Source organism: Dasypus novemcinctus, chromosome 2 (assembly GCF_030445035.2).
Source record: "Dasypus novemcinctus isolate mDasNov1 chromosome 2, mDasNov1.1.hap2, whole genome shotgun sequence".
Taxonomy (NCBI): Eukaryota; Metazoa; Chordata; class Mammalia; order Cingulata; family Dasypodidae; genus Dasypus; species Dasypus novemcinctus.
The window spans coordinates 178,789,245-178,809,479 of record NC_080674.1 but is presented as its reverse complement, the minus strand read 5'-3'; the positions used below and the strand labels follow the sequence as shown (position 1 = coordinate 178,809,479).

At 47.2% G+C, this 20,235-nt stretch overlaps 1 protein-coding gene and 1 pseudogene across 2 annotated transcripts in view; both read right to left on the bottom strand.

Annotated features, from left to right (window-relative positions):
• Positions 1–20,235, bottom strand: part of TENM2 (teneurin transmembrane protein 2) — a 1,208,790-nt gene that overhangs the window by 70,964 nt on the left and 1,117,591 nt on the right. The gene's annotated exons all lie outside the window — the stretch shown is intronic.
• On the bottom strand, positions 6,855–7,559 carry LOC139439866 (high mobility group protein B1 pseudogene; annotated as a pseudogene).

The window sequence follows — 20,235 nt, the reverse complement described above, 5'->3', positions numbered from 1 at the left end:
TGTGAGCAGCATCAGAAGAGCATCACCCCTTCCTAAGGGCTGCCTTAGGGCCCGCCAGTACACGTATGCAGGGAAAAAAAGAAGACTGAAAGAAAGTAATTGAGGATGCTGACAAATGCTTATCCCTGGGTAGCAGATGGGTATGATTAGCTCCATTTTCTTTATGATACTTTTGCAGACTTCCTATTGTTGTGCTATGAGCAAGTTATTATTTGTGTGGTTGAAACAAACACTTGGCATTCAAACAACGAAGCCCAAAGAAAATGACTCATCACCAATTCTCAGGGTGCTAACAGGTGAACATGTAATCAGAATGCTTGGGATTCCTTAAATCTCACTTTAATGAAGAAACTCATTCCATCCCTGCTCCCTCTAAGCCGCGGAGGGAACTGTTGGCCTGCTAGAGAACCTGGTGCTGTCAGTTTCACGTTTTCCAAGAAATTGAGAGGAGCGGCTATGGCTGGGGTGCCCAGAAATTAAACTATCAATGCATCCAAGTGCTTCTGGTTCTTTCCTTCCACATACCTTGAAGCCTCTGAACATTCAGATTCACTTGCCTAGATTCCTGCCCCTCTATCCTGTTCCTGGATTCTGATTCATTAATCTGCCATTCAATGAACATCAACTGAGTGGCACCTGTGTGCTGGCAATCAGACAGACGTGACTCATCGTTCAAGGCCGTTCTAGGTGTGGCTTCCTCCCTCAGGAAGCCCTCCTTGATGAGGCCTCTGGGTAGGTTAGGTATCAGTGTTCTGTACATGCCTGAACCAGAGGTTCTCAAAGAATGATTCTGCAACAGAAGCCTGTGGGTGGAATCCAGGGAGAACCTCCAGGAACAGGTCCTGGAGTCTTTCTTTTAAACATAATCCTTAGATAATTCTAATGCACAATACATTTTAGAAACAGTGGCTTTTAATGCCGACTTCCTTGTTCTGGAATTAATGATCCCTTTATGCATGCCTCCCTGTCTGGAAAATGAGCTCTTCGAAGAGACAGTGTCTTATTCATTTCTGTATCGATGACCTGCCTAGTGCCGAGCATGGAATTAGACACTCAGCAAATGTTTGTTGAATGAGTAAGTGTCTGTTTCTCACTCCTCGTGTGTCTGTAAGGGCCGAGGACTGAAATGGTCAGGGCATTGCTCCTTGGGATTTCATATTGGAACCAATTAGTTGGCCAAACCATAGTCACTCTGCTGGTAATTGACTGAACGCACAGTTGAGGAGCTTAGAGAATAACTTGCTTGTAGCTCCCAGATTTGAGAGCAGAGCTTTTTATGGCCTTAATTAGCATTATAGAAACTTGCACTCAAACCCTGTGCAGTGACTTGACAAACTCATGTACTGAAACGCTGAATCAGTGGCCTGCCTGTGTGCTTTAAATATATTACAATGTAATTTTTTTGGCATTACCGTTTTCATTTGGTTCTGCTAATGAAAATGAAATATGTAATTTTACCAAAGTTCCACTGTAATTTAGCAATTAATGTACAATTATTTTAATGTATTACTTTCTTTTAAGCAAACAAACAAATTAGGAGGCTGCATGTTTTGCGTGGCTTTGAATTACTAAAACTAGCCTCTCATTTTCCACATGGGCAACTACTGCTCGTGTGCCTCGTAATGCATTTAGATTTACAAAATTTCCTAGAAATGCAGACCCAGGAGGCTGAGCAGACATGCACACTTGAAATTTAGGGACTTCCGAAATCCAGGGTCTGAACAGCCTGATGGACTGGCTGAATGGGATACCCCCCAAGGGCCGAGCAAACCTCAGACCCAAAAAAACGGTGCCGGGGAATTGTTTTATCAGCGGCGGGGTAATAGGGAGGCACCACTGCAGATTCATGTTCAGATTGTCAAGTGGATCCAAGGGCCCCTTGGCAGAATAAGGAAAAGGAAAGAAAAAAGCATAGCATTCCACTTTAGCATCCCCTGCCACGGATCACCTCCACTAGACAGAAGGAATCTACAATGGAAGGCCTGCTTTGGATTTAAAAATCACCCACTGAGCTATGATGGCAGTTCTTCATTCAGCATCCAGAAACTTCTCAGGTGAGAAGGAAGCCACTGCTGGGGGCACTAGAGGCTTCTTGAAGGTCGCCGGCCTCTTCCCACTGGGCGTTCCATCCGTCTCTGGTAGCCTTTCCCTCCAGAAGCTGGGAAAGTTCCCCCTCCACAGCCGGCAACCCATTTACCACCCACTCCATACAAGCAGCTCGAGGACCTCACTGGGCTCCGATAATAACTTGACAGTTTTCCTATTAAGCACTGAACATTCTCCTCTCCCCAGCTCCTCGGTCTGCCGCTTTCTGGGCTGGTGACTGCTTCAAACCCGTGAACCTCGAACTGCCCCACCGTTTTGTTGATTCTGGGCTTTTTATTCAAGAGCCTGTCTGGCAGGAGATGTCCCATAAACACCATCAGCAATAGCAGATGACAGTGCTAAAAATAATAAAAAAAGGCTATAAATTATTTCCTCTAACACATTTACATCTACCTGCCCCGGAGACGGCGCGTTATTAAGCGTGCGCATCCGTACGTCTGTGATGACCTCATCGTGCTGTATGGTTATGAGCCGCGATGGCCGGACCCTTTCGGATGGCACTATGAACTTTAAATTGGCACTCCAATCTCCCAGTGGCCTGTCAGTCATGAGAATCGCATCTTTATGCCAGCGAGCCCCTTGGATGGAGTCTGACATTGCAATCTTCAGTAAATTACCCTGTCACTGACAATCTTGCAGTTATCTCGCAAACAATCAAGCAGGCAATCAAACTGTTCTGAATTGCCAGTTCCGGACCTGAGAGGCTGCAGACATCTCCATTCAACAGTGGCGGGAAAGCAGCGTGGCCCTCCTCTGACACTGGACGGTTTCTTTATTTATATATTTGCCTCCTTATTTGTTTGTCTGGTGGGCTTTTTCCTGGGAAGGGTGGTGAGGGTGGTGGGAGAGCTTTGCAGAGTTCTCGAAAAGGGCTCGATTCTGACTCATCAGTTACGGGAAAGTGACAAAGGCCCTCCCAACATGGCCCACGGCAGGGTCACACGCCTGCCTCATTGTCAGACACCGCCGAGGAGAATCGTCAAGGTACTTTCTGTCCGCAAGGAAGCTAAAGCACAGCTCTTGTTGCATCATACACGTATTTGACACACGCTAATTGTAATGGCAATTTAAGAGAAATACAGATGTGGAGAAACTTTCTGGGAACAATATGTGAGGCATTCTTTTTATTACTTTTCATAAGGAAAATAAGAGAGAATCTTCTCTAACAGGTCTGGCAGCATAAAACAGAAATAAGATTAAATTCTAAATGGAATCCTTTGGACCAGAAATCCCAAGGGAAAAAGCCAAAAAGGAGCCAGAGGTAAGAGGCTGGCTCCCGGAATTTTATGGATTTGGGTTTGAATCCTATATCCCTTAGTTTCTAGCTGTGTGTGTGCAGGAAGATAATCAACCTTGCTGAGTTTCAGTTTCCTTGCTTTTAAAACTGAGTTATAACAGGTTGTATGATGGGGTTATATGATAGGGATAAATGAGATTTATATATATATATAAATCTGTTCTATAGTACGTGTTCAATGAACTGTAGTTATTATTATAAACAGAAACCCCCTGAAGTTTTCAACCTTTTCAGTCTTTAAATTCTGAATATAGGGGAGTGGATGTCGCTCAAGTGGTTGAGCGCCTGCTTCCCATGTACAAGGTCCTGGGTTCAATCTCCAATACCTCCTTTAAAAAAAAACAACAAGCCTGAATATAGAAATAAATGAAATTAATATCCCTTATATTTAGAGTCTTTCACTGGTATAGGCTATAGGCTGGTTGAATCTTGGTAAGAATAGTGTCTGTATTTCCAAATAGTGAAAAGCTAAAAATAATTGATAGTGCTAATGCATGTTACATATTAAGCAGGATTGATATATATATTGTCGATTTAAATCCTCGTATCAATGCTCCAAAGCAGAATAAAAATGTATGCATTAGATTACAGTCTTTGATACCAGAATGTTTGGGTTTGGATTTCAGACCTGCCACTACCTAGCTGTTGACCTTGGGCAATTTACTTAACTGCTCTGTGCTGCAGCTTTCCTCATCTGCAAAATGGAGATGATGATGATAATGTTAGAAATTGCCCTTGGGAGGATGAAAGCAGGTAGTACATGCAGAGTCCCTGGAGCAGAGCTTGGTACAGTGAACACTCAGTAAAGTGCATGTATTGCCATTAATATGTCCATCCTACAGTGAAGGAAGCTGAGGATCAGAGAAGCTGAGTACCTTATCCATGTGGCTAAGCAGCAGCTATGGATAAAAAGCAGGCAAGGCAACCAGTGAGAGTATCGCCCTTTGTCTTCTCCTTTATAGTTAGGAGGAGCCATTGTTTTCCCAAAGGGAGTCTGAAGACAGGGCACTGCACACGAGATTTAATCCCTTCCAAGGCCTTGTCTCCTCCTACAGCTGGGAAAGAATTTTTAAGTTAACCAAACACTCATGCATACCACACAGGATTCCCATACATCGCCCCACCACCAACTCCTTACATGGCTGTGACATATTTGTTTTTAAAATGAAGGAACATCATCATAATATTACCGCTATCTATATGGGGAAAGAACTGGCCTGGTTGAAATGAGCACCTGAAAAGGAAGGAACATGAGAAACAAGAAGCCTGGGAGTTCCTCCCCGGCGAAGCGGGCTGTGGAGGGCCACACTGTTCACCTTTGGGGTTCAAAGCCCCATTCGGCTGTCTACCACTGGCACGAGGTGGCACTTTTCCTTCTGTGCTGGCGATAGGTTGGTGTTAGTCTTTTCCATCCTTGCCTAGTTTGCTCTGCTAGATTTTAAAAGGAGCTCCTAAATAGGCAAGAGTTTTAAACTCAAGGCCTAAATTTAACATTTGCTAGTAATTTAAATTTACATTAACTAAGCTCAGGAGATACTAGGGGGTAAACTGTGCTCCCTTCCTAAAGATATGTTTAAGTCCTAACCCCGGGTCCATGACTTGGAATAGGGTCATTGAGGATGTCATAAGACTGGTGTCTTATGGTAAGAGGAGATTCGGACATAGAGACAGACAGACACTGGGAAGAACTGCACGTGGTGATGGAGGCAGAAACTGAGGCTCTGGAGCTGCCAGCCGAGGAACACCAAGCCCCGGCGGCTAGAAGAGGCAAGGAAGGCGTCTCCCCTCCACGGCCCTGCCGACACCTTGATTTTGGGCTTCAGCCCCCAGAACAGTGAGACAATACATTTCTGCTGTCCGAGCCCCCCCGGTTTGTGGTTCTCTGTTACGGCAGCTCCTAGGAGACTGAGACGGGGGAAGAGGCCGAAGGCAAATGGAGAGGTGGCCGGGCAGCCACCATAAACATCTGGATATTTCAAAGATGGCTGAAATACCCACTTCTTTCCTATGCAGGTCGGGGTGGGAGGAGGCTGTCTGAGTCCGTGCATCACTCTTTCATGTTTATACCTCGGCAACTATTAGTTTATCGGTATTATCCAGGACCCAGGTGTTCAGTATTCCTCCTGAAATCATACACAAGCAAATGTAGATGGAAAGAATCCAGAAGTCCAAATAATATAACAAAAACAGTACCCCACCACAAAGGTATGTACAATTTACAAGAACACTACTTTAACACACTGGCATTTTAAGAGAACCATAATCTCAAAAACCACAAACATCACCAAATTGTTTCTTAAGCTGCTAAGCAGGTAAAAATGACCCTAATGAATACATTTGGATTTTATAAAGAAACACCGAAGTTTTTTGATAAAGTTCAAGTGTCTTCTTTCCTGGCATCTATTTCATTCATAAAGGGGCAAACCACAATATATGAAAATATACCCTGCTTTAAAGGTGGCACCATCACTTCAGAAGCTGGCCCAATTAATTAAAAATATTTAATTAAAATGGAGAATCTCAAGTTCCTAAGCAGTCCATATTTAAATAAATTGGAAAAGACATCGACAGCCAGCACTTTCATAGAGCCCGCAGTGGGACTAACATCAACAGAATTTAAAATGGTAGTCTTGTATTTTAAGCTCGTGCTTTTGGGGATACATTTTTAGGGCTTTAATGTGGAAACTGCAAATATAACTGCCATTACATGGAAATGGGAGTTAAAGACTGTAGCATCCTCATGTAAAGATTAGAATGTATCTTTCTCTTAGTCCTTCCAGGACAGACTTACAAAATGTTTGACTCTAGTAATCCCATCCTGAGAAGAGATTGGTGACGCTTCACTTTGTAAATGTGGTAACTGGGCTGTGCAAAGTGTGCTATCAATTGATCTAGGTTTTTGAGTTTCAGATATGGATGAAAACTGTCGCAATTCAATTTTATTACCCCCATCACGAGTGTGCAGATGAAAGCTTTTTATCAGCAAACTATAAAAGAGATGAACGCTGTCATCATGTGATCCAAAAAGGGTAAAAACAAAAGACTAGCTTTCCCTCAAGTAGAATAATTTCAGACCTATGCAAAGGCCAATGCTACTAATAAAAAAATTGTATTGACTTAGAATTATGATTCAGAATGTCAACAAAACAGCTACAACTTTTTCCCCTCCACAATTACTGAGTGGCATTCAGTTAACAGAATGACAATTATTTCAGATAAGCTGCATCAGAGACAACTGAAGAAGAAAAAACTCCCATGCACCTATATAACTAATTTGTGCTGTGCACCAACAAGAACTTGCTTTAAACTTCCATGCCAATTTACAACCCCCATACTGTACCAGGCAAGGTTAGTGGCTACTGAAAAGACCATCAGGACAGGGTGTGCTGAAGACACATTTGGAAGTGTGTTAACTACACAAAAAAGACACTGCACCTTTTAAAAACAGAGCTTACACCGCCTTACATTTCAATTTTTTCTTTAGAAGGAGTGAGTTGGGTATAGGGGGGTTTAATGCTTTATAGACCAGAAAAAAAAATGGCACTAGAACCAACTTATCATCTTCTTCTTCTCCTTCTTCATCTTCTTCATCTGCTTCCTCCTCCTCTTCCTCATCTTGTCTTCCTCCTTTTTTCTTGCTTTTTCAGTCTCGATGGTTCCCTTTTTTGCTGCATCAGGCTTCCCTTTAGCCCAGTATGCAGCCATATCCTTTGCGTATTTCTCCTGCTTAGCAGCCTTCTTTTCATATGGCTGCTTGTCATCCCTGGTGGTGGGATTCCACATCTCTCCCAGCTTCTTTGCAGCATTGCGAATGGAGAGCCCCGGATGCCTTTGATACTCAGAACAAAACAAGACAAAGGCCAAAGGAGGCCTCTTGGGTGCACTGGGATCCTTGAACTTCTTTTTTACCTCCCCTGTAGGAGGGATATAGGTTTTCATTTCTCTTTCATAACGGGCCTTGCCTGTCTTGGCCATGTCTTGAAATTTCCCTTTCTCTTTAGCAGACAGAGTCTTCCACCTCTCTGTGCACTTAAAAAACAGAAAATTTGACCGAAGCATCTGGATTCTTCTTCTTGTGCTCCTCCCGACAAGTGTGCACAAAGAATGCAGAGGACGACATTTTGCCTCTCTGCTTCTCAGGGTCTCCTTTGCCCATGGCAAGGATCTCTGCCCAGGCAGAGTCACCCAGCACCCGCCTGGCTTGCACTTGCCCCGGCACTACTCTGTGGAGCTCAGTGTACTGCAAAGGCTGTCCCCTGCATCACTCTTAAGAGGAAATGGCTCCTGGAATGAGAGCATGTTTATTTCACTTTATTTTCCTCTTTGATATTTGTAAACTGGGCAGCTTAGAGAGGACCTGGATGGATGGAAGCATTTTGTCCCATTTTTGGTACCTTTTGTTCCCTGGAGCTTTGGATGCAAGTGACTCCCTCTGAAACCTGCATGAAGTCTCCGGCTTTCCTGGGTATTAAACGCTTCAGAGAAACACCTACATTTACTTTTCTTGGTTTCATTCTGTGACAGCACAGCACAGATTGGTTCCCACAATTGGTTTCAGGTGCCATGGAGAGCCCTGTTAGTGTTTGTACTCAGCACCTGGTGGGGAACTGGTTGACAGCTTAGATTTTTAAAAAAATATATTTTATTTATTTTTAATTTACTTTACCCCCCTTCCCCCGATGGTTCACTCGTCTGTCTGCTCATTGTTTACTTGTCTTCTCTAGGAGGCACCAGGAACCAAATCTGGGATCTCCCACATGAGAGGTGAGTGCCTAATGGGCTAAGCCACATCTGCTCCCTGTGGGCTGCAGAGTCTGCTGGCTGCTCCTTGTGGCGGGGGCAATCTAGCTCATTGCAGGAGGGCATGGAGTGTCTAGCTCTGTTGTCATCTAGCTCTGTTGTGGGAGGGAGCATCTGCTTGTCTTCTTTTTAGGAGGCACCAGGACCTGAACTGGGGACCTCCTATTGTGGTAGGCGGATGCCCAAGTGGTCGAGCCACATCTGCTTCCCTGCAGCTTAGATTTTAAAAATGAGCCCTGCTCTTGCCAGTGGCACTGCCAACAGTAATTCTGTCTTTCTACTCATTGGGCCAAGAGGCCATATAGTTGGTGGAATTAAAATATGAGCTTTGAAGAATGCATAGTGTTCCATTTATAGGATGTTCAAGAATAGGCAAAGGTAATCAGGTATAGTAGAAAGTCAGAAACTGTAGTTACCTCAGTGGGGAGGCTTTGGTTGTAGAAAGGCACAAGGGAGCTTTCCAGGGTGCTGGAAATGTTCTAGGTCTCCATCTGGGTAGTGGCTACACCGGTACACGTATTCTTACATAAGACTTCATCAAGTTGTACATTTATGACTGAGTGCTTTATGCACTTGCTAATTGATGGGCTTTAGGCAAAGCATCAATCATTCTCTACCTTGGTTTCCTCATCTAACAAAGTGGGGAGGACACCTCACAGGAGTGTTGGGAGGATTCACTAAGATATTCCACATAAATCATGTACAAGAGTTGCAAGCACCTAGCCACCTTCTAAGTGCTTCTGAATCGTTTCTAGTTCTTTTCTTCTTTTTGAGTCTTCTTGGCACTTTGTAGGTTTGTTTAGCTGCGCAGACCTGGGTACTTGTCAAGTTCTCATTTTCTCTAAGAAAAATACATGGAATGCAGGTGTGGTAAGTCCAATAAATCCTAGGCCCATTTTTGAGATCAGTTAGTGATAGGGAAATGTAAAACTAATGAAGCAGTGGAGAGAAGGGAAGCAACAAGTTGGGGTGAGAAGAGTGGTGCTGTTTGCTCTTTGTGATGAAATGAAGAGGAGTAGGGGGCCTGGGGGACATCTGAACTGGCTGGCAAAGGCCAAAAGGCTCATGCTGAATATTAGTCAGAGACATAAAGGAGTTCTTGTATGAAAAGGAAGATGGCAACTATGAGATTGGTTTTGCTTTGGGAGTTATTTTGTTTGAAGGTGGCCTCTTGCAGGGCCATGCCTAAGGTGTATAGGGACCTGGGAAAATATTTTTGGTTGTGCTCCTGTCTATAAAACAATTTGAGCCAATCAACATCAGCATATCAGCATCATTCTGGTAGCCCAATCTTGCATGATGTTACAAAAGAAATACCTCTTTGTCCAGCATAATCAATCTGCTTACTAGATTGTTCTTCTGGTACTAGGGCTACGCATTGGACAGTGGGAAAATCCCAAAGACTCAAAGCCCAAAACAACTGGGGCATCTGGTTGACCCCCACATGCAAATGGTTGGGGTAGGGCATGGTAGTGGGTGGGAGAGTACCCCAAAGAGGAGACACAGGGAACAAGGCTCTCATGGGTCCCAGCCTGATGGGTGCTCCTCCCCGACAGCATTGCTACCCCTGACCAGTCCCTGGAACTGGAGAAACACCTAGAAAATTTCAAGGAAGTCACTCAGGGCATCTGAGACATAGGGCTTCGGGAAGGGGTCCACTTGCCTAGGTCTACTCTAAGGGTGACACTGAACTCTTAACCCAGTAAAAAATAGCAAAGGAGGGTGGACTTTAGAGTTAGAATGGTCTGGTGTTAAAACCTGGTCTACCACCTTGTAGCTGCATAACTTTGGGCAGGTTACTGAACTCCTGTGGCTCAGTTTTTCAATCTGTAGAATGGACCTCACCAAACTTTACAGAGATGCTCTAAGAGAATGTGTAGATGCGAGGATGCATCTTAACATAGCACTTCATACAGAGGAAGAGCTGGATAAATGGACGCTATGCTCAATATTTCCTGCTCTCCACCAGGGAAAGACACTGTTCCATTTGCATTTTACCCAATGCCTGCTGACAAGTTGGAAGTGAGGGATAATTGAAAGTATTCTGGCTTGATGTAACTAAGAAGTGAAAGGAACGGGCAATGCTGACTTGATTTAACCTGGCAATATGAGATTAGTTCTTCATTGCCTCTGTTAGGGCTCCCGCATTGCCAACCTTTTAAAGCAATAGATTGGCTGACAGGGTGCTCGTTTGGAAGGTTTCACCTGCCATTAATACCCTGGCTGCCTGATGGACCATTGTTCTGGGGCCCTTTTCGCTCCCCCCCCCCCCCCACGGAGCCACCACCACTCTTAAATATTGCAAGAAGTAAAACTGTATTTGTGCTCCTTTTGGAAGGCCTGTTGGAAGTTGTCCTCCTGTTTCTTGCCAATACTTTCTGTCAGTCTCTGAGTTCCAAGGCCAGAGATCCTTGCCCCAAAGCACCTTCTGGCTTTTCTTATGACTTAGCAATGGAAGATCAATCACGTCCAACCAGAGACCTGGCAGCACGGAGGCCCCACTGAAAGCTGCTTGGCTGGCTTTTCTGCTCTTGTTGATGGATGTGGGAAAGAAAGCAAAGGCTGCTTAGGAAAAGCAAAGCACTGTGACCGAAGACAAGGATACGAGCCAGGTAAAACCTCTCTTTAGTGTGACTTTGGCTTTACCTTGAAGCCACTGGGGGATATTTTATTTGACAATGAAGCTGCAGTTTTTGTCCAAGTTTTGTTGTTGCTGCTGTAATTTACCAAACCAAAACTGTCAACAAAAAACTTTTAAACCAACGCTTCTCAATTCTAATCTTCATCAGAATCACCCAAGGAAAAAGTTAAGAGGCAGATTCTGATTTTCTGTGTTTCGGGTGGAGCTCGAGATTCTGCATTTCTAATAAGCTCCCAGATGATGCCAGTTCTGATCATCACACTATCTTTCAATAGCATGGCTCTAAACCAGTGCCGCCCAAAGCCTGCACCCTGACCACCACCCTGAGATCACCAAAAGGTGTTAAAATACATATTCCTGTCATCACCTGGATCTACTGAATTAAGAGTGGTGACTGAGAAGCTGTATTTGAAGATTCCCATGTGATTCTTTTTGTCTACTAGAGCTTGAAACCCCTGCTCTGAATCACTGAAAACACCCTTCAGATATTCACAGCAGTACATCTGAAGCTTAGGGACTAAAGCAGCTTTTCCTAATTGAGTCTCCTTGTGGGAAGTTAAAAGGGGTTCCTTGAAACATAAAAGTGGAGGTGGAAGGGGAGGATTTGTGGTCCAATACAATTTGGGAGAGTAGAGAAAAAAAGTTAAAGTGGTTTCTTTACAGCAGGATTTCTCAGAGCCTTTAATAAGTGAATATGCATTATGAATCTTTAATATTGCCATGGAATTGCAGCATCTTCTACCATGGACCTCTTTGGGCTCACAGCCTCTCACTGTAATAGTGTCCAGTGCAATATGCATTGGGACCACATCCTGAGAACATGGGGCTCCAGGTTTGGAGGCTCCATCCTTGAAGGACCAGCCCAACTTCCATCTGCTCAACAGTGACACCTGGAAGTCCTGTCCTTGACTGATCTTCTCGTAAGATGCAGGCCTTGGGGTGTTCAGGCCGAATTCAAATCACCTGGTGGGGGACTCGATGCTGCCCCACGCCAATGTGTTTTGGTGTGGAGACCGTGTCAAGTGATGGCATTCTTGGGGTCAACGGGGTGATGAAGTGTGAATGGCAGCCATGTCCAGTGAAACCTAATAGCTGGCTGATATGGAGCGCTTAGGAGGTACCTGGAGCTGGGCTAAGTGCTTTACCTGCACTCCCTGATTAAGTCTTCACCCAAGTCAAAGGCATCATTAACGTCCCTATTTTACAGATGAAGACTGTGGAATCCAATGACTTGCCGCAGATCCCACAGCTCCTAAGTGGTGGCGGTGGGTTTTGAACCCAGTTTGCCTCGCTCTGAAGCCAACCCCTACGTGGTACTTCCTCGTGAGGCCGTCGCACTATTAAATGCTCAGGGACTGCAGCCCACGGAGGCCGGCAATGCCCTCCACAGCAGCACGCCGAGCGCCCACCACCGAGCTCCCTTATCTCCAGTCAACAGAAGCCAAACCAAAGAGGAACGACTTCGATAGAGAGTGGAGCACAGTTTATGTCTTGGAAGCCTGGGACGTGGAACGTTTGGGCAGACCCTCTGCCATAGGAAATAGCTTCACCCAGCTCGCACTGCCTGCTGGGGCGGGTCACAGCAGGGCTCTCCTCAGCCAGCTGCTTTCACAGCCTGCAGCTTGCATCCATTATCCAGCCATCAGCCAGGGACGCTTGCAAGGAGCCTCAGAGAAGGCTTCTACCGTCTCCGCTGTGCAGATGAAGAGACCGAGGCTCAGAGAGGTTAAAGGCCTTGCCCAAGGTCACACAGCTAGTAAGCGCTGGAGGGGTTGTCCACCTCGAGAGCCCACGCTCCTGACGCTGACCCCACGTTCCTCCTAGGAGGCTGTGAGTGCTCACTGCCAGAGAGAGGTATTCTGTGAGTGGCTTAGGGGAGGAAAGGCTGACGCTTCAGAACACATCTTCATTTTCCAGCTGTTCTCTCTCTCCCTCCGCCCGCCCCTCCGTCCCTTTCTCCCTCGGCTGCCACTGTTGACTCACCTCAGCCGGGACAGAACCTCGGGGAAGGATCTCATTTGATCAGAACTTTCCCACCTCGGACAGCCTCTGACAGGCCCCTCCCGCACAGACTCGCCCTTGTTAGCCCGGGGCTGTGTTTCCCTACCTGGGAGATTTCTACGCAGGCTGCCACTCTGTTAAAAAATCCAGCGGCAGCAGAGGGCAGGGGCCTCTGATCGCGGCCTCGGCTCTCCCCTACTGCCTGCCCTCTGCCTGCCATCGCGTGCCTCCCGCCCCGTCTGCCCCCAGCCCCCGCCCCCCTCGTCAGCCTCCACTCCGAAGGGTCCACTGACAGGTCGGACGGAGCTGAGCTGATGACAGACAGCCAGCGGAGCCCAGGCCTGGCGGGGGGTGGCCGCCTGGCGGGGTGCCCGGCGCTGCCCTGCCGGGCCCCTGGCGGAGAAGAAGGGCTATCGCCACGGACACCGCAGAGCAGTGCGCCGGAACGGTCGCTTGCTGCCAAACGAGCCTGTGTCCCTGGAGCGGGGAGGTGTGAGGCTTGGTCCCAGAGCCAGGAGAATCAGCAGGGGGCCTGATGCCTCTTTTCCTGCTGCATAAAGAAATTTCCCAGCGGACTGCCTTTGGGGGGAAAGAACTAGACCCAGCTGCCCTGCAGGCCTCCTGCTAGACTGTGGAAACCAGAAGTACTAGTTCCTAAAATGTGTCATTGCCCTGTGCCAGTCTCCTCGCAGATTTTCTCGCTTGATCTTCACATCCACCTGATGGGGCAGATGCTGGGAGCCAGGGTTGTATGGTCAATTATGGTCACAGGATCTCGAGGGAGATAACCTGGGTCCAGCCCCAAGCCGGCCACATATTGGCTGTGTGGTCTTGGGACGGTTGCTTTAGCTCTCTGAGCTTTGTAAAATGGCATAGTAATCATGCCAGCTTTAATCATAAATAAGCTTCATGCAAAAGTAGTTAGCACACACGACCACTGGTTCATTCTCATTCTACAGATGGTGAAACCTAGTCCTAGGGAAGCTCAGTTACTTGGCCAAGGTCAGGTGCTGCCGTTGAGTGGCGGAGCTGGGATGACTCTCCAGCCTGTCCAGCATCAGACTCACCACTCTTCTCCACGGTGCCGTGCCTCCCCAAGCTGGAGTTTGGGGTGCCAAGCCTCACTCAAGGAGATCTCCAGCAGCCTCTGCCTTTCTTTTTGTTTCAGAGGAGGGGGTACAGAGCTTGCAAACCTACTGCCATCAGCCCGTAGGAAGGCAATATATGGGGCAAGGTCAAGTGCATAACCCTGTGTTCAAGTCTTAACTGAAAAGGAATGATGTAGCTTACCTTTGGAATTTAATAAAAAGACAACTTCCTATCCCAAACACTTCTCCTTAAAGCTTTCATTCATTCATTTCATTTCACAATGAATTGATGCAGACAGACAGGGACCCTGCGGTTAGGGACTGTGCTTCTAGAGGGGGAAACAGACAATAAGCACATAAATATATGCTACACGTTGAGAGAGTGATACATGCTTTGAGGAAAAGTAAAGCAGGGCCAAGGGTTGGCGAGTGAGAGAGGAGAGCTTTGCTGCACTTGGAGGGGAAACCAGGGAGATTTCTCTGAAGAAGAGATGTTGGGGTAGAAACCTGAATGAAAGGAGGAAACCAATCTGAGAAAGATCAGGGCAAAGAGCACTCTGGGGAGAGGGCGCAGCACATGCAAGAACCCAGAGTGGGGATGTGTTTGTGAGTTGAAGGAACAGCAAGGTGGCCGGTATAGGGTGAAAGGAGGGAGGAGAAGAGAGGGGAGAAGGGAGCCAGAGGGGAAACAGTGAAGAGAAGGCAATGGAAACAATTTGGATGCCATTCCAAAGAGAGGTACGAGTAGGGGCGTGATCTGATCTGACTTCTATTTTAAAAGGATTCTTCTGACCGTTCTGGGTGGATAGCCTGGAAGCTGCAGGATCAATAGTCCAGCCAGGGACGGTGGTGGCGTAGACTAGGTGGAAGGCGTGGAGGTGGAGAGATATTAAGAAACTGTCAACCTAAGGATCAAGAATATAGCATGGGAGGGGCCGGGAAAGGGAGCATCCAACAACCTGGGCAGCAACCTGCTTAGCAGAGATGGTCTGCGAAGGTCCAAGAGACTGGCAGCCTCGCAGACAAGGGGAGATGACACTGGACTCCTCATCAAAGGAACAGACTTTGGGGGATGGGCCCCGGCTGGGCTGGAATTTTCTCCCTAGATCTGTCCCTCCTGGGCCACAAGCTTGACAAGTGAGCCTGGCAGAAAGACGGGCAACAGAAGCTTGCTCCACTGACCGCCATTCGCTTTTCTGCCTCTGTCTTCTCTGTGGATTCCCCTTCTCTTCCTGGGGCTACCCAGCTGGCTTTGATCTTTCTGGCAAACCTGATCGAAAACTACTTTTAAGAAAAGTTTCTGAGAGCAGCTTGCCCAGGAAATTTGGAATCAGGAGGACTGGGCTTGAATCTTGACTCTTCCACTGTTTGACTTGGGGCAAGGTAGCCTCTCGCCCTCAGCTCCTTTGCTGGTAAAATGAAATCTATTTTTAAACATTGATGACTAATTAAAAAATTGCATGCAGGCCAAACAAAATATGTCAGTGAGCCACCCAGCTCGGTGGCCACTGGTTTGGGATCTCTGAGAGAAAATATCATTCATTCCAGGTCCAGTGGGACCAGGGTAGAAAGGCATGTGTCATAACAGGGGACCTAGGGATGGATTTTTTTATTTGAAAGGTTTATGCATTGTTAGCCAAGACGAAGAAGACATTTGATTGGGGGATGTTTTATGAGTGTGTGGGGGGGTGTGCCTCAGAATTTATAAAGGCACACTATATATAGGCAGGCACTAATATTTATAGCTTTCTTTTAAATAAAGTATCATTAAAATGATTCCTATGGACTTTCTAGTCAAAGCTCACAACAGGCCTATGAGATTGGTATCACTGTTCCCAATTCACAGAGGTTCAGAGAGGTTAGGCTCCTTGCTCAGGGTAGCACAGCTGGTAAGAAGCAGAACCAGAATTTATATGCAGGTGTGCTTGACTCTAAAACTTGGAGCCCAGATCTAAAAGGCAGAGCATCGACTGCTGTCCCAAGGTGAGCACGGTCCTAAGAGGGGAATGAGGAAGCAGCAGACTGTCACAAAGAGCCAGGAATGGGGCTTGCTACCACCATCTCTCTCCCAGCATGCTCTTTCTTCACTCCATCGCTCTTGCAAGAGAAGCATAGATCCCAGGAAGCTGGAGCCCTAGGTGCCATCCGCACCCCCCATGCCTCGTGGCGGGGATCTCAGCAAACCCAGGGATGTACCCAGGGTCCGTGTGCCAACCAAGTCACCACAGCTGCGGGATGCAGAGCTTCTTGGCTGTTCTCTCCCACACTAGGCAGCCCGGGGCTGCCTATTTTGCACATATTGTGCTAAATCAATGGTTTTAAAAGTGTCAGCATTATTAGAAACCACCACATCAGAAACTCTGGAAGTGGCCCAGTGATCTGTGTGTTAAGCCTTCCAGGTGATTCTGATGCTCATGGACGTATGAGAACCACTGTGCTCAGTGTTTCGTGTGTATAACTTATCCAAGCCTCAGCATCCTATGAGGTAGGAATGAACATTAGCCCCACTTTACAGAGGAGGAGACTGTGGCTCAGAAAAATAGAGTGACTTGCTTAGGCTCACGATGTAAGTGGTGGAGCCTGAGCTTTTTGACCCCAAAGCCTCTCTGCCACCCTGCCAGGAGGCCTTCTCCCCGCACAGGGAAAGAATGCCCATTGCAACTCAGGACACCTAAGAAAGGCCAGGCTTTCTTCTCTGCTGTGAGCATGTGCCTTTAGTAACCACTCAGGTAGATCAAGCAAAGCTCTGTCTGAGGGAAAAGGTGTGGCTGCAACTTCGTTGAGTAGAGGGAGCCAAAAAAGCAAATAATTCAGGTAAATTGCCCTCTGCCCGGCCTGGCCCAAAAGACCTGTCTCAGTCTGTCTCAGGCCTGCCTTCTCGGCCTCATCCCCTCCAGTCTCTATTCCAGATTCTACCCTGAAGCCATATTACCCCCTCGAAGGTCACCAATACACAAGGCTGTTTCTTGCCTACACACCTGGGCATATGCCATTCCTTTGGCCACAATGCCCTTTCCATTTTCCTTATCTAACTCCTCTAGATGTTTCAAAATTCAAGCTTTACCTTCTTCGGGAGCCTTGGATACCCCTTTTCTAGGCCACCAAATCTCCTTGGCCTTAATAAATGGTTTTGTCCTTATTGGCTTATGGTATTTTCACCCACTACCAGACTGTGTGTTCTTTGCAGACAGAGTCTGAGTCTCATTCATTCAAGTTCCCTGCCTGGCGCTTAGTAGAGGCTCAGTGCATAGTTGCTGAATGAATGAATGCTTTGGGCAGGGCTCCATCCAGGAGTGCGGCTGATTGGGTTGGGGGGAAGGTGTTTACTCAATGGCAAGAGGCCTGATCAGGGCCAAGATGAGAGTGAGCTGAGTGAGGCTCCCAGAGCACAAAACTCAGGGAGGCACCCGCTCTCAGGTACCCCAGATGCCTCATTCAGCTCATGCTGGTCCTGGGCCTCAGACAGGTCTTGGCTTAACCAAGCGAGCAATGCCAGGCACCCATTCTCCCGAGGGCAACTGGGTTGCACTGGTGGCAGTGTGGCATGGAGGGATGTGTATGGATTTAGAGCCAGGACACCAGGTGTCCTGCCCAGATCTGCCTCTGCTCTCTGGCTGTAAAGAAATTACTTTCCCTCTTTGGGCTTTGTAGCTGTGGGGGACTCTGCCACTCCAGGACTCCATGATTCCCATAACCGAAAGAGCCAGTGCCACCCCAGTGCCTGTCGCCACGGGCGTTCCAGGAAATGGGGTGAGCCGATGGATGGTCACGCCATTGAGGACAGGGGAAGGGATGGAATCAGCTTGGAAAGGCTCAGTCCTCGTGGTGAGTGGCAAGAAAGAGAGGCACTGGACACAGCGGCTTCGGGGACACCTTCAGTTTTCTCAGATTCACATTTGGCCACTTAGTTCTGGCCCCTCTCCAATCCCTCAGAGCTTTTGGCTGAGAAGACGGAAAGTCAAAGAAAAGAGCACGGGCCCTGGGCAGCTGCTCTGGCTATGCCGCGGAGAGCGCCTGGCTGTTTAAAGTCCACATGCGCTGCTTTCCCCTGCTTGGGCCCCTGGCCTTCCAGGGCATAAGCACTTGGTGGCAAAAATGCATTCCAAATCCGAAAGCGCAGGGGGCAAAAGCTCACGCCCACGCCGTTTCTCAGAGGGCTGCTGGATTCCCGTTGCCAAGGGGCTGGGGTTGTTCAAGTGCCCGCGTGGGGCCGCTCGGGTGCAGGCAGTGGTCCAGAGGCCGGGGTCTTGACCTGGCTGTGGAGCCTGGCCTGGGGGAGTCACGTCACCTCTGTGGCCCTCAGTTTATTCTTCACGTAGAGGATGGTAAGAGTCTCTTTGGGCTCTTGTGGGCCCTCGTAACGATTTATTCGGGGGATGTGGGTAAAGTTCTAGCACAGGCCTGGCAATTGCTCAGTGAATGTTAGTTATTGACTTTAGGCTGAAGGACATTTCCTGTTCTGGGACAGATGTTCCCGGGCAATGTTGAAATCTTCACCAGATTTTCGGACGTTTGCACTATTGACATTTTGGGTCAGTTAATTCTTTGCTGGGGGTTGGTTTGGGGGGTGCTGATCTGAGCATTGTAAGGTATTGAGCAGCATTCCTGGCCTCCATCTACCAGATGCCAAGAGCATCCCCTTCCAGTCGTGGCATCAGAACGGCCAAACGTCCCCTTGAGGGCAGAGTCGCCACTGGTGGAGAACCACTGGGCTGGCCTGAGGGGAGGGCGGTGGGAAAAGGGAGCTTCAAGTGCTGGTCAGAGAAACCAGGAAGGTCCCTGCTGCAATCTGGGCCAGGACCAACATAGTGACTGAAATGTTACCACTTCACCATCAGTCGAATCTGTGTTTTAATCCTTTAATTTCTTAAAATAAGTCCTAAAGATTTGAATTATTAAATTTTTTCCAGATTATGCATTTTAATCACCATTTCATGATGATGATTTGATTTGTCATCAAGTCAGGGAAAAACATGATCCCTTAAGAGACACTTAATAACCATTTAAACTTATAAAGCCTTGATTAGAAAAGCAATAAGCCTGAAGGTGCTATGTTGGGTAAACTCATGAACTTTAAACACCTTTTTATTATTTTTTACAACAAATTCGATGGCCAGATACATTTACTAGGGAGAGGTTTTCAAGAGGAAAATCGTATCTTTGAGGCAATATCTGTGGCCTCTTGGCAACAACACTTATTCTATACTTGTTTGAATCTTCTTCAGAAACAATTTATGAATTTTGTTAAGTGTAGTAGGAGAAGGGAGAGAATGGCTTTAATTGGGAAGCAGTATCTCACAGTGATTAGCTGAAAGGCCTATACTGAATCTTACCTTTTTGAGCCTCATTATCCTCACCTATAAAATGAAATATGACAAGGTAGACCTGTGGAACTTGTATCCTGGAATGAAGAAACAGACAATATCCAGGAAAGATATATACTAGTCAATTTTTAGAGCATGCCTTTTGCTGTAAAGGAAACACCAGAGGGTGATGTGAGCGAGACAGAGGGGACTTAGCAGGGTCAAAGCAGGCCTCTCTCGGCATGAGGTGTTTGAACCGAGAGCTGCATGACGAGGACGAAGCAGTCATGCCAAATGGCCAGATGAGAGCGTCTCTAGCTATGGATGAGCACAGGCCCTGAGATGGGACCAGGCTTAGCAAGTACGAGGCTGAGAAGGGTGGCCAGGATGGAGGAAGAAGGATTTCTGGGGAGAGCAGCAGGAGAGGGTCAGAGAGGAAAGAGGAACACACCAAATAGGGCCTTCTAGATTAAGGTGACACGTGGTTTTGAAGCTAAACACAGAGGAAGCCCTTTGAGGGCCCGGTGTGATCTGAGTTACAATAGAAGAACCTCTGCTTGTTGTGGGAGGAACAGAGAGCACGGGGCAGGATCAGCAGCAGGGAAACGCGCAGGGAGCCTGTTCCCATTAACCAGGCACACACAAAGCCCAGCAGAGTTCTCAGTGCATCGACACTCTCAAAAATCTCACTGACAGTAATTTTTATAGGGGATGGAGAATAAATTCTACCCCCTCCCCCACATTTAACTTCAATAGAATAAAAGAAAACCAAACCCCCAATATTCTTCAGTGTCTTAGGCAGAAGATTCTCTAGTCAAATATGCCCAGGAAGTCAAAGATCTTATCAACTGGAAGATCCAGAATCATTTCAGCCCACTGCTGTCATTTGCTCCTCTAGGATTTCACTGGGGCTCATTCTGCCTCCCAAAGAAGAGAGACCCAGTGCCAGGCCAGCTGACAGTGGCCTCAAGGCCAAGTTCTCCTCCTAAGCATTAGATA